This window comes from Lichenostomus cassidix, chromosome Z, assembly GCF_008360975.1.
Source record: "Lichenostomus cassidix isolate B80296 chromosome Z, HeHo_3.0, whole genome shotgun sequence".
NCBI classification, from domain to species: domain Eukaryota; kingdom Metazoa; phylum Chordata; class Aves; order Passeriformes; family Meliphagidae; genus Lichenostomus; species Lichenostomus cassidix.
The window spans coordinates 2,873,358-2,888,505 of NC_139511.1; the positions used below are offsets into that span (position 1 = coordinate 2,873,358).

General features: G+C 38.7%; 1 long non-coding RNA gene across 6 annotated transcripts in view; it reads right to left on the reverse strand.

Annotated features, from left to right (window-relative positions):
- LOC146424223 (uncharacterized) overlaps positions 1-15,148 on the reverse strand; it is a 68,008-nt gene that overhangs the window by 42,372 nt on the left and 10,488 nt on the right. For 3 of the 6 annotated variants that reach the window (XR_014846754.1, XR_014846755.1, XR_014846752.1), the window contains 2 exons: positions 2,804-6,623; positions 1,954-2,616 (listed from right to left, as the gene is read on the reverse strand). The exons of 1 other annotated variant lie outside the window; for it this stretch is intronic. This is a non-coding gene — a long non-coding RNA (uncharacterized LOC146424223). The remainder of the gene's footprint in view (positions 1-1,953; positions 2,617-2,803; positions 6,624-15,148) is intronic. 2 more of the 6 variants (XR_014846753.1, XR_014846757.1) reach the window with 2 other exon arrangements.

Consider the following 15,148-nt stretch of genomic DNA (forward strand, 5'->3'; position numbering starts at 1 on the left):
CCCATCTAACATACAGATCTAGACTTATCATTTTAAACAGTAATAGGATATTATGTGTATTTACACTCCCCTGCACACAACTATCTGCAACCCTAAAGCAAGCCTTCTGTCCATTTTGGGTACTTATACAAAGTTCTGATTGGCTTTTGCACAATACAAATAGCTCCATAAAAATTTTTTTAAACCCATCAAACCCACACTGAAAATTCAAAAAAAACTGGAGACAATAACACCTGTACACTTTTGTCACTGTGGTTCATCACAGAAGTAAAAATACTCAATAAACACACTTTGAGGAAAATTTTTCAATCACTTTACGGCGCTGAAACCATACAGAAGTCTGAACCTCAAAGATTTTGTCATTCAATTTTTGAAAAGACAACACATGAGAAAAGCTTTCTTTTACATTATTCTGTCTCTAATAACATTTCAGAAACCAGCAATAAAGTGAGAATCAAGAATCTGAGAGAGGACAGTCAACAGTGCTCTTAATCACCAGGTTTTACCTGGATCAATAGGGTGGATCTAGCTGGAATTTCAAACACTGCATCTGTTTTCCTTCTTCACTAAAACTAAATGTGTAGAAGATAGTGCTCATATTTACTTAGGAATTCACAGGACTGTGTAAGACCACAGGAAGCAACAGACAGGGCCACAACAATGGATGATGATGATGGCACTACTACTACTACTAATAATAATAAAAATAGAGAATAATTAATTCCTAAAGTAATCTTCCTAAAATCAGCAGGAAAAGGAAGGCAAGCAGCTATTAAAAGTTTTCACTGTTTGCAAATTGACTTAAAGGTAGACATTTCAGAATTGATAAACAGAACTATATAACTCTTGTGCTTTTAATAAATCTACCTGATCTCACAAAAGGGGAGCAAAGTGGGAGAACCACCTCCCCCAATTTTCCAGTCTCTCTCATTTTGATGCAGCCCAGAACACAGCTGACAATTCATATCGAGGCAGTGTTTGAAATTAGCTGGAAAAAAATTGGATGTTTTTCTGAAAGCCTATTTTCATCCTTTGTCTCAAAATATCCTTTTGGCCTATCTTTATCATTCAGTATTACAGATTTCTATTATGGTCTAAAGTCTCACTCTGGGATCAATAACTGTTTTTCTAACACTGCAACGGAAAGCAAATTTCTTCCTGTACTACAAGTGCACACAAATACCAACATAACTACATACCTGTGACCAGGAATGACAAAAACTTTTTCTTGTTGACTAGGGATAAAAACAGGTGCACACACAGAGTTTAAGCAAAAAATCCTCTTTTTTTAATATTTCTTTGTACTTTCCCTTTAAATTATATTTTTCTTTCAAAATAAGTATCTCAACAAAGAATCCATAGTTCCTACTTAAGTTATTAACTAATAACTTAACAAATACAGTGACACTCAAGTGTCTCTGAGAATGTGTTTATGCAAAGCCAGAAGCAGTGTTAAAAATTCCAGGTTTTTTAGTAGCTACCAACTGATGGTACCAGATTTGGAAAGCATTGCACAGTGAAATAAAAACATCTACTGCACTAACAGGAGGGGTGGAAGGAGTCGGGAGGTAAGAGGAAAGTACTTCTGATGCACTAGGGAGAATTAATGTTGTTTTAAATGACATGACAGTCCTGCAATGCAACCTGTGACCCTGTATGCTTTCTGCACACTGGGCAGAAGCAGCATGGGTTAATAGCTGCTCTTAATAAAAGCTGCCTGCTGAATTCTAACCTCATCACACACTTGAAGAAAAATCTTTAACCCAAAAGACCACTGTGACATTTCAACCAGAAAATCTGTTCATAGTCATCACCCAAACTCTACAGGTACCTTTCAATTCATTTTCCTGTTTCTTGCTGGCAGCATAAGAAGTAGCTTTGCAGTCATACAAAGAACTGACAGTCCTTCTTTTCAGGAGAACAAAAGAAAACAAAAACCAGACAAACACTTACCTCTATGTCCTTGAAAATACAAAATGTGAAGCCAGGGAAAGATTATAGTGAAGAGGAATACATTTGTTCAGGAGGGGAACTATATGAAATGTGAAAACTTGTTAACAGTTGCATTAGAAAATTCTTCCTGGCATACACATAGAAAAAAGGGCAACATTTGGTGAATGGATCAGGTAGTCCAGGTTTGTCTATGGGAAGAGAGAAAGACAGTGGTTGAAAATCTGGCCTCTCAGAGGGTTCATTCATTCTTCTAACTGAGAAAAAAGTAACCAGGGAGGCTGAAAGTTGGCAGGATGGGGTTAAAGTGATGCCTATGGCTCTCTGACACTGTGGTCTGGCACAACTCAACACACTATCAAGGTAAATATAAATCACTTTTTCTGCTTGTATCAGTGCAAAAGAGTAGTGACAGAGCTTAGTTCCATCTAGTTCCTGACCAAGTTTCAGCAGAAAATGGACATCTGTTGCAATACTCAGCTCAGTGCTCCACCTTCATGTCCAGCTACAAAGCTCTGCCAGAGGTCATTACTGAGAGATCCATTGGTGGTACAATCATGTCTAAGCACAGGTTGGCTTCTTCAACCTCCTCCAGCTCCCATCCAGTTGTAGTGATGAATCTGAGAATCAGGAGATGCTGCCACTGATGAGAAGGGATATTCTGTACTACAACACAGAAAACAACCATGCTCTGTTTAGAAACGGATGCAGCAGGACACCAAATGGGGCAGTGTAACAGTCATGCTTGGTACAAATGTAAGGCTGCACACAAATTAGCTCATACTGCACCTAAATGCAAGTTCCACTTACGTTACAAACAAATCTCTCAACACTGGAAGAGTACATGGCTTACCTGAAAGTATGGACATGATCAGCTGCCTTCATGAAATGGCAGTTTCATGATCTGAAACTCATGATTTGATCAAGTACAAGCAGACCACCTGTACATCACATAAAGAGCTGAGTTAGAGCGTGAGCAGGGAACTTTCTCCAAGACTCCTGCACATCTGTCATCTCAGAAACCCACAAGCAGAAAAATGCAATAGGGCTACAGACTGCTGCTTTTAAGTTGTGCTACAGCCAAAATAAGTAGGAAAACAAGGTCTATTTAGCATTTCTGACATCAACAGTAGGAACAACAAATGTATTAACTCACCAAAAGCAGACTGTATGTAGCTGGGCCACAGCCAGTGACTGGTGGCATGGTAAGAACTTCTCTACAGATTTGTGAGCATCTACAAAAGACTTTAAAGGAATAAACCCAGTTTTTATAGGAATTGGTTTAGAATCATCATCTCCTCTGATGCTGAGGAGATCCCTGCTTAAAAAAGTATTGTCTTTTCTCCCTAAAAAAGTATCGACATTCTTTGACTCTCCACCATCTTACAGTCAGAATAAGGAAACAAAATTAGGGAAAGATGTGCATGCCTGCCATGTAGCTAGAGGTGCACCTACACCTGGTACAGATGTTTCCAAGGCATTTTAAACCTCTTACCTTTGGTAGACCTGGCAGAGAAGTGTTGCAACAAAGAAGTACAGCTGGGCCAGCTGCCTGAGTGTTTGCAAATTCTAGAGTAAATTTGGGCAACTATAGAGGGGAAAGGGGCAAGGCTGTTGCTGGTACCCAGCTTCACAAGGTGCAGTCAGGGAGGTGAATGAAGTCTGTGGTACCTGAACACTGGGTTCAAGGCAAGGGCTGAACCCATGGCAAGAAAACATGGCCATGAAAGCACTAATGTTGCAGAAGGTTTGATATTACAGACAAAAGCAAGACAAAGTTGGTCATTTCAAAACACAGTTCTATCAGACTTCAATATACTTATCTGCTTAAAACAGAAAAGTATTCATTTGCTTCCAGTGTGGATGGACAGTAGTTCCAGATTAATTGTTTTCCTTTTCTTAAAATAGGAATTAAACTCTGGGTTATATTGTCAAAAAAAAAAAAAAAAAAAGACTATTTTTTTCCAAAGTTACCTTATGCTCTTACCAAAACAACTTTTATGACTAAAAACCATTTACTTTATAGAGAAAAATATAAGAAAAACATGGACCTTTAAATATGAACATGCCTGATATTGTAATGTTTTGCAAGAAACCTGTTGCCTAAATATAATCAATCATCATATCTTTGGAAGCTTGGAAACTCCAAAAGGTAACTGACATATGTCAGGGAAAATAAATAAATCTGGACAATTCCGTTTGCTCCACTATAAAATGATTTATGCTGTTTAAAATCGAAAAGCCTGAAACCCAGAAATAGGAAAGTGTTTTAAGATCCACAGTTGAACAGCTCAACACTATTTAAATTTGTCACTATGCAGAGGTAAAAATTCTATCTCCTAATGAAAGGATGGCTTATTAGCTCAAGCACTACATCTGGGTAATAAACATAATTCTCAGACCAAATTGGTCTCTTCACAGAGCTCTCCTTGGTGCCATGGAGACTCAAACTCTTGGTTGAGGCTCACTCAGATAAAATGCCCCACTACAGAACTGAGAACTGAGGAATACTTGGTTTTAAGACCTCAAGTAGCCAATGGGTACTTTCCAGCAAGTTAGTTATGTTTAAATTGTTTATATTTTTCTTCCACTTGCTTTTCTCTCAAGCAAATACTGTGCACTGCAAAAGCCCAGGAACCAGTGGTGAGCTCTTCCACGACTCTGGCAGGAGCACAGGCCTGCAAGGGGTGAGGTAAGGTCCTGTCTGCTGTAGAAATTACAGCATCCTGGAAAGGATTGGGAGCTTTACAGCCAGTCAGGAGGGACAAAGAAATGAGTCACTGCTCCACAAATCACAGAATTGAGGAAGGCAGATGGAAGAAGTTTCAGAGGCCACTAAGGCACCTCTTTGCCCAAGAGCAGGGAAAATGACATGAATTCTCATACAAAACTTGTTTAACATCTTCTTAAAATCTCTTACAGTTGTTAAAACAGAAGGCCTGCAATCAGATGGCACCTTGAGTGATTTCTCTTCAGAGATCTTGTTAATTCCCAAGCAGTGACAAAACAGAAGGTTACAAGAGGCTTGAGGGGAAAAAAAGACTGCAAAGGAATGAAGCCAGCATAATTTTAGGTTTCTTGGGATTTTTGTTTTCTTTTTAAAAACTCCCAGATTTTATTTTGCTTTCACATTTTTTGGGACACCCTGAATTGGGATGTCTTGGGATAGTAGTACTCAAATTAGGGCAGCCAGAGATGCCAAGAACTGAAAAGTATCCAGGTGATTTATGTTTAATGAGTGATTGGGTGTTTTATGAATCTGAATCTATATAGAGAATGAAAAAGTTAGATTCTTGTTTACATGCTTCAAACCAAAATGTCTTTACACAGAGCTCCACGGTGGCTTAGTTCTGGTCTTTCCTGCAGTGCAAAATCTGCTTGCTTTTAATATTCAGACTTTTCATCTGTAACAGTTGTCATCCCTGCAAACCAGAGAATTATCCTGTTTTCCTTCCTTCCTCCAGTGCTGCCCAAGATCATCCTCAACAGCGTGGCAGCATGGAATAGGACCAATACCAGCTTCTGGTCCCAGGTAAATTCACCAGAAAGGACAGAGAAAGACAACAAATGCCTTCAGAAAAATGAACCTGTTTAGACACAGATGCTCTGTGCACATGAGTGAAGAAAAAACTAGATTATTATGTTTAGGACAAGGATTAACTGTCATTGTTTCAGGCAGATCGAGAACACATTTCTTAAAAGAAACTAAAGCTGGGGCTGGGGTGGGAAATCTCTCCAGATAATTGCAATTGTCCCATTTGTGATACTCCCTCTCTCTGAGAATCACTGTGGTTAACAGGGACAAGCTTCTGTGATTCAGTGCATGACTTACACTGACGCCTAGGAAGCACTTTCTGCAAAGCAACACACTTATTTCCCAGCAAACTCATTTAAGCTCCATAAAATGTGCATCCACTTCTCCCTTTGCGGGAGGAAGGATGAAATATTGAGACTGGTTTCCAAAACCATTGCTTTTCCTTCCTCCCTCCTTTTCTCCCAGTGCAGCTGATGAAAAAACATCATTCCTGGCCATGTCTCACTCACCAAAGCATTAAATAAAATCATAAAGTCAACCAAGTTGTATCATGAAATGAAATATAATGCAGATGTCATGCATCTAGCTAATCTCACCTGTGAGTGCTGCCCAAGCAGATACCACCAGTCACACACCAGAGGATCATATTTCCAAGGTATTGCCTGTGCTGTTTAGTGCCACTATGCACTATCAGGCACCAGGTAAGTAAAGATGCATGCCTCAAAATCACATCTTCAAAAGGGGTCAGAAATTAAACTGATGAACAATCCTACTGGCTGTCTGTCCCACTGACAGGGGATCAAGGATTTCACCTCAAATCTTTATCCTCTGTAATATTCAAAATACATTTTTGATGCTATTTCACTACCCTTAATTACTTTGGCAATTAGCAGTATGGCAATACCTTATGCTTGCCCACAGGTTGTTACCAATAGAAATTAAGGAAATTAATCTGCAATTAATATTGGAAATCCAAGGCATTACCTATAGAATGAGGTCTTACAGACCTCTCAGGAAATGAACATTTGGGGCAAGAGCTTCCCAGTAGTGCAGAATTCTTGTCACTTCTCATCCCAAAAGGATTCAGGACTTGCATTTTTTCCGGTCTGTTTTTCTCCAACACTGGCTGCTAGAATTACTTTACAAAAAAAGATAAAAGCAAGGGTAATAATTATTTGTTATCTCTACACTTGCAATCAATTTTCATCCCTTTCATCCCAGTCTGTCAAAATTCCCTTGGTGTTACTGAAATCTTTTGAATATTTAGACGCCTGAACAAAGGGATGAACAGAAATTTGCCCTGCATGTGTTGGATGAGTAACCAATTAACTCTAAATTTCTGGGAGCATTTTGTAGACAACCTGATAGGATTTTTCTTCACTTGAAAAAAAAAAAAAAAAGAAAAACCAAAAGAAACCAACAAAAAACAAGAAACCAGCAAACCAAACAAAACCCGTGCTGCATTTATGAGGCCTCCAAGAGCCCATTCAGATCACAGAGTATAGCAGATCTCACTGCCAATCTTTACTTTCTCAAAGAAATTAGTGAAATCCTTAATGACCTCTTCTATGCCTTTAGTCCAGTTTATGCACAAGCAGTTTTAATAAGTTTATGATAATACATAATTTCATACTTAATGTCAAATGTAAGAATAACAGTAGCACACAGTCTTGAGAAAGAAAATATCCATAAGGATATGATGTTTTAACACATGATGTTTTTGTCACATCTTTAAAGCAGATTATTTGTGTCATGGGGCAATTGCATTTATGTGCTAACAGTTTTGATGTCATCCTTCCACCCCGTTTTTCTGTTTTCTCATTTTTCTTGCCTTCTTCAAGAAAAGCTTCTTCCTTTTCATGCTGTGCTGGATCTCATTTTCAAGTCTTTTGTTTATTTTTTAATTCATTCAAACTTCATTTCCAGAAGCAAAAAGCCAGTCAAATGTATATTATCAATATCATGCTAAGACACCAAAGCTTGTCTATAAAATATAAAGACTTAAATACAGCCCTGATGCTGAAAATATTTAAACCACAAATAATAGCTTTGAAAATGTGTAAAGCAAAAAAGAAGCATCATTTCAATAAATTAGCAAAAAAGGACCCATTACAATTATGAAATTGAAATGCCTAATTTATTTAACACTAAATCAGTCAAACCAGCTGGGGATGTTATTTACATGCTCCTCAAGTGTCCAACATCTTTCTTTGACATCTAGTTTCACTGAGTAAAAATCTACATTTAAAAAAAGGTAAAAAGAAGGGCAATAATTATTTGTTATCTTTTTTCTCCATCCTTGCTGTTAATTGAATTTCCTCTGGCTAAGGCTAAGGCTGGAAATAGCAATTCAGTCACACTTAATTTTATTGAGAACTGTGAAATGTAAATGCAAAATAAACAAAAACAAACAAAAAAAACTCCAACCAAGCCATAAATAAGGATTTGGGCATTTAAGGATAGCTGACTGATAGTATCTTCTTCATTGCCTTTGACAATAATTTCCTCTCCATTATAAGAATTTTATTTCTATTGCCTCTCACACTCTGACTGTTCTTTACTTCCCCCTCCTTCCTGATATAAAAGCTGAGATATAAAACAAAATCAAAAGAGTTTAAAATGAACAAGAAATTTCTCCAACATTTACCAGTTTTGTACCTGGTTGGGAAATATTCAGAACCAGGAATATTTTTCTCCCAACAAATCTGTTCCTGCACTTTCCTCATTTAGTCAATCTGGACCGTTTACTAGTCTCACAGAAACTCATATTTTTTTTAACCCTTGATTAATCCCCCCCAAAAAAACAACTAACACAGACAGCATCTATTAATTTTGAGGTAAAAAATAGTCCAGTAGTAAATCCATCGTATTCTGCTCTGAAATGAAACTAGAGAAATGTAGACATGCAACAAGAAAATCACTAAGGTATCTAAGTGTATCAGTAAGGTAAGTGTATCAGTGAAGTATCTAACCCACATTCATAATTTTATAGTAGTGGTATGGAATACTTTTACAATTTATTAAATTGATATAATTTCTGTCCTGTCACTGGGCATCAGTAAAATAGGCCTGGTTTCATCCTCTTTGCACCCTCCTTCAGGTATTTGTGCACACTCATGAGTTTCCCCTGGACCTTCTCTTTTTCAGCCTTCTCTCATAAAAGAGATGCTTCAGTCCCATCACCATCATCATCACCATGGCCTTTTGTTGGACATGTACCCAGCATGTCCTCTTCTCTCTTGTATTAAGAATATCTACACATAGTTTCACATAATTTAAACTGATTTTACAAACATTTTTTATTTCCTTACCCTACCACCCATTATTTTCCACCATTTTTTCAGAAATACTTACAACCTATGAATAACTTATCAGATTTACTCCAAAAGTAAAAATATTTTGGTAGTCAAAAAGGAAAATATTTGGATATTATTCTTCACACATAACACAAGTACATATAAATACAAAAATCAACTCAACTTTATGTACAATGCTACTTTTTCTGCATGTTGGGAGTGAGTAAAGAAAATAACTGGTGTCCATCCAGATGGCAAAACACATCTCACGCTGACTGAGGCACATCTTGCCTTGGAAATGAAAGAGCATCCACACATACTGAGCCTCCCAGCACTGAGCTCTTCTCATCACCCCAGAAGAGCAAGAACTCTGCTTCCTACCCTGGAACTGTCTGTTCTTCCAGCACACCATGGCAAAAATGATCCTCTAATCTCAAGCCTACTTATAACAGCTTCAAAATAGAGTTTCCTGCCAATGACTGAAGCAAGGGAACAGCAGGCAACTTGTGCATTTGGACTAAGCTGTTGGTATGACCAGGAAATTTGGCAGTTGCGTGGGTCAGTCAAGCACAAGCTGAAAACACTCATGTTTAGAACAGAAGCAGTCCTGACCGTGGCTTCCAGCCAGAGTACTCCTCAGCTCTCTCTCTACCACTTCAACACTTAGTAGAAAGATTCTCTCTTTCATTTTGCAATTTAAATGTGCTTTTGGGATGCTTGTTCTGTTTCATTTGCAAACAACTGCAAGAAAAGGTATATGCACAGCAGTTGTGGAAATATATACATACAGGTATCAAAATGAGAAGGAAAAGAACAGTCTAATTAAACTGCACAAAAGCCACTTCAAAATCCCAGTGTGGCACGTTATGCATAAATTTAGGAATTCCTTGTGATTATGGCAGTACATGCTCATAAGGCAATGTTCAAAACAGCTTACATTCAAGATTGTTTGCAAGTAGCACAGCTGAAGAACACAAACAGAAATAGTCTCCAAGCTTCAATTTTTCTAAGAAGACGCAATCTCTATTTTCAAGCAAAATGAAGGAATGTCCAACTGCTTTCATGTTATTATCAATTAAAATGGACATGTACTACCACCTGTTGTGAATGCAGAATTCTGAAGAGTATCATCAAGTTCAGAAAGACATGGGTGCATATTAAGACAATTTCATAAAATCACAGAATGGTTGAGGTTGGAAGAGATATTCAAGATCATCCAGTGCCACCCCTGCCCTGGCAGGGACACCTCCCACTGTCCCAGGCTGCTCCAAGCCCCAGTGTCCAGCCTGGCCTTGGACACTGCCAGGGATCCAGGGGCAGCCGCAGCTTCTCTGTCACCCTGTGCCAGGGCTGCCCACCCTGCCAGGGAACAATTCCTTCCCAATATCCATCCATCCCTGCCCTCTGGCAGTTTGCAGCCATTCCCTGTGTCCTGTCCCTCCATCCCCTGTCAATAGTCTCTCTCCATGTTTCCTGCAGCTCCTTCAGGCCCTGAAGGCCACACTGAGGTCACCCCAGAGCTTCTCCTCTGCAGGCTGAGCAATGCCAGCTCTGCCAGCAGAGCTGCTCCATCCTCTGCTCCTGCTGGAGCTCCTCTGGCCTGGCTGCAGAGCTGCAGCTCCTTGCTGTGCTGCCCAGGGCTGGGGCAGCTCTCAGCTCAGCTCTCAGCCCAGCACAGGGCAGAATCCCCCTGCCTGCTGCCAGCTGGGGCTCAGCCCAGCTCAGGGTTTGGGGTCTCAGCCCAGCTCAGGGTTTGGGGTCTCAGCCTAGCTCAGGGTTTGGGGTCTCAGCCCAGCTCAGGGTTTGGGGTCTCAGCCCAGCTCAGGGTTTGGGGTCTCAGCTCACCCACTGCACCCCCAGGGCTGCTCCCAGGGCTGCTGTTCAATCTCTGCGCAGCCTGGAGGTGTGCTTGGGATTGTTGAATGTTTTATGAATTTATCAGCTGTAATTTCTATGTATTTATCAATAGATTCCTATTAAAATAAATAATATAAAATTGGTAATAAAACCATGCAGTTTGTTTTCTTACATGGTGTGAAACTCTTGCTTTGCAGCTCAAAACATGTTTTTTGAACACCTGAATTAAAAAAAATGGCTAAAGTATACAACTAACTATTCCCATGGCCACAGTCAGGGGCTGATATAAATTTTGCCACATTTATTCTCACACTTGCACAATTACAGCTACATGTCACATACTGTATCATGTATCCATGGTTGGCTTAATCCACACTGTCTCTTTTCACTTTTTTCCTCCTTTGGAATTGTAGGGAATGAGGCTTCTACATTTTGTATTTTTAATTGTCTATCTGAACTTAAAATTATTAAAGAACACTTTGGATGTGGAAAACAACAAACTTAATTTCAAAGACCATGACACTAGCAGAGAATTTAACTCATGTAGATTTATACTGAGAGTAGTTTACAGAACTCTTCTGTATTTTCTGAAGATACAAATTTATTTAACCATAAGCCTCCAGCTCATCAAGCTCTATCAAGAAAGTTTTTCCCATGTTGATCTTCAAATAGTTTCTATAGGGCAGGATGCCATTCATGCATGGCAGTAAGTAGGAGCACACCATTTGGAGGATTTAATTTAAATCCTCCAAAGGAACTTCTAGACAAATGTTGGTGATAAGTAAAACCTTTCTCAGTAATCAATAGATTTTTCTCTCACTGATTCCACTACAATCAAGTTTTTAATTCTGAACTGAAACACTATCAACTCCTTCTCATGTGCTATCCCCTCTGCCTCCCCTTTAAAAGAAAAAGTTCCTACATGTAAAATACTGCTGAAGTGGCTGTAGATTAGATAGCCTAGGGAACAGATGGGGTAAAAATAAAAAATTAATTCAATTTCTTAACATGTGTTTTACAAAAAGTTCTAGCTTCTTAAAAGACTAATCCTTCTGGTTTTCCAAATGTAAACTTATGAAACAGGCTTCTTTGGTTCCAGGGTTAATTGGCTGCTTGGATGTGTACACAGCAAACTCCCAACACCCCCAGGAAGAAGAGAATGACAGTATCTAGTTTCTTTCATACTGATCTGTATTCAGAAATAAAGAGAAGGAAACAATACACAATAATTTATTTTTATGAATGTCAGGAATGACAATGCACTTTAATTTTGTATCCGTCCCAAATTATATCTGAGCCAAATATTTCTTTTTAAGAGTCCTATTAAATGTTTCCAAAGGCCTTGTTTTATGTGTTCATGAAATAACTCACTATTTTTTAGCTTTCAGGAATGGTAATTGCTGTAAATCTTGTAAATTAGCATGAGTAGTACCAGCAAGACACTCTGTTAAAATTCATCTACATTGTTGCTGGAATATTTATTAGGTGCTAAAATATTTAAAGGAAACCTACAACTACTACAATTCAAATTACATTTCACCTAAGAAAGCCTCTCTTACAGCACTTAGTATTACTGTTTTGTCACTGTATAAGAAAGTGTCTAATCCAACTGCTATCTTGAGTGGAAAGATTTCTTTTCATTAGATGGCTGAATGAAACCATTATATTAACTGGATATTCCCTATTGTGTCTTATCAGTTTGCACAAGTAAATTGCACTGCTCATTGTAGTAATTGACATTTTAAACGTTTGCACACACAATAGAAATGTTAGCACCATTTACAAGCTAGCTGGCTCTTGATGGATTGGTGACCTTCAGAGGTCCTTCAGCGCGGATTTTCTCTGGCTGCTGCTGCAGCAGCTGGGGAGATCACCTCACCCATTTTCTCATTAGATCACCTATGTTCCAGCATCCCTTTTGTGTCAGCATCTCCTAACTGGTTCCAGTCCAACTGAGGTAGCTGACATCTACTATTTAAATTTTTAACATTCACCTCACTCAGTGCCTCACTCCCCTCTTTGCCTCTCCTAAAGCTCATTTGTATTCCCTGCTCCAGCTGGTGGTGACAGGAGCTGAGGCTTTCTGCTGGTGCTGCACAGACCATAGACCAATTCCTTCCCATGTTAAAAGACATTATTATATAAGGCCAGCCTCACAAACTGCATTTTTCCTCCTTTTTGACAAAGTGACTTGAGAAAAGTGCTGCAGATACAGACCTAATCTCTTCTTTTGGTCTTCCAAACAAATATATAGCCTAGCAAAGGGAAGAAACAGAATGTTGCTTGGTGCAAAGAAATTTATTAACATAACATATATTAATCTGTGGCTCTTACCCTATTCCTGTTTGCAGTTGGTTTAGGAGCAAAACCTACTGTGCAAAGACAACACTGCTGACTAAAGATAATTCAAGTAACAACTGTTCATGTCTGGAATGGGTAGCTATTAAAACTCATCTTCCAGAGAAAGATGAAATCAACTCCTCACATCTTTGCAGTTGTAAGCAAAGCATTACAACTTTGCTTTGCTGTAATTTTGCATACAAGCATTTTGCAGACATAAAACAGTCACATTGTCCATCTTTTGTGGAAGGACAAAAACCTGTATATTTTTAAGAGACAACATACCACTGTATAAGATGTCTCTCTTTAAACTATTTGCACAATCCTTATAGTTTTGGAGTTTGATTAAAAGAAATAAACAAAAAAACCTAACAAACAAACAAAAACAACCAATACAACAAAACTCCAAACAAACAAAAACTAAACTGAGAGTCTTGCTGTTGCAATACATGTATTGCTACTTCACAGGGAAGAATAGATGTCAAAACACTCTGCCAAAAGCTGCCATGACCCACAGGGTGATCCACAGGATCTTTCTGCATGCCCTGTAGGCACTGAAAGTCCTGGTGGGAGTCTGTTCTCTTCTGGCTGACATGGCTGTGAAGCACAGGCATTTTTACAGGCCTTAAAAATAAGTCATCTTGAAGTAAAACAGAACTCACCTAAACGAAACGAGTTCCTGTCATGTAACATTTATTTTTCATTTCTTCCCTATAAAGTTTAAAAAAGGGCATGAAGTCACCGATTTTGAGATTCTCTGCTATCTAAAACATTGATGCAACAATTTCATTGCAAACAATATATAACACCAGTGGGAAAGTCTAGGTGAGATATTTCAAACATTTTCCCAGGAAATTTCTCTAGCTCCAATTTCCGCAAAGGAATACCTTCTTACAAATAAAGATTCTGACAGGAAATACCCAAGTTGCTTTCCTAGCTGCTTATGTTTTTATAGCTGTAACCAAACACAGTGTATATATACAGTATCTATACATGTTTATATACACACCCAACAGCATCTAATTTATCATTCCTTCACACATAAATATAAGATGTTCCTTCTGTTTTCTCATACTTCCTCATCTATCTTTTGGATTTTTTCATAACATTCCCATGCCCCTAACCACTCCAGACAGATGTGGACAATTGCCCTACTAGCACCATACTGAGGCTGAAGGCAAGTGAGACAGACTCCACACCAGGATCACAAGCAGGAAACCAACTCATTCCTTTTGCCATGGGGTAAGGGAAAAATGCATTCTGCAGCTGGGACACAGATTCCTGACCTACACAAAACCCCCCAGATTTCAGGCAAACTCACAGAATGAGCACTTACACAGCTGCCTTACATACTGCAAGCCTGAAAAGAAACTTCACAGGTTTTTCCTCACTTGATCAGTTTTCTTCCGTTACATCAGTCAGTAAGTACAGGATATCAGTTCCAGGGCTCAGACTAGAGTCTCAGACATTGCCCTGAAACTACCAAGGAGAATCTACAGAGTCGTGAGCTGACTGATAGTTCAATTTCAGAACTATCCTGGCCGCCCTGAAATCAATACAAAATTGTTATTTTGAAGGCTTGTGGTATTTATAACTTTTAGATTAGTTCTGTGAGGTCTAACTCTCTATATATCATTGCATAAGGACTCTGCACTTCTCAGTACTCACCACATTTTCCTCTAGCAAAAAATTCTGAGACAAGAATATAAAACCAAAATATTCCATGTTAAGAAAGAAGTTTTTTGTTACTTATCCATTCATTCATTTTGTGTGCCACTGTAGTGACAACCCATGTCATCCACAGCAGAATTTGTGGGGAGTACAGTCTCATGCCAGTATTATCTCACATGGCCTTCCTCATGAAGTCCCTGCCCCTTTGGAAGTCCTAAAGGTAAGGTTAGTTACACTAAATAACTATTTATAAAACTATATTGCTATCAGACTATCATGACCATCAAAAAACGTGCCAATAAGCCCTTGCACCATACCAAATATGACCTGTAAGTTCTCTATTTACATGCACACAGATAAAGGATTGACTTCTCTTCCTCCTCCTCTAGAATGAGATCCAATGACTCAAAACAGGAAAAATTCATTTTCTTCTGATAACTTATCCTTTTAGTCTCCTCAGTCAAATTAAGAAGGTTATAAAATGTCTGAAGGCAAAGAG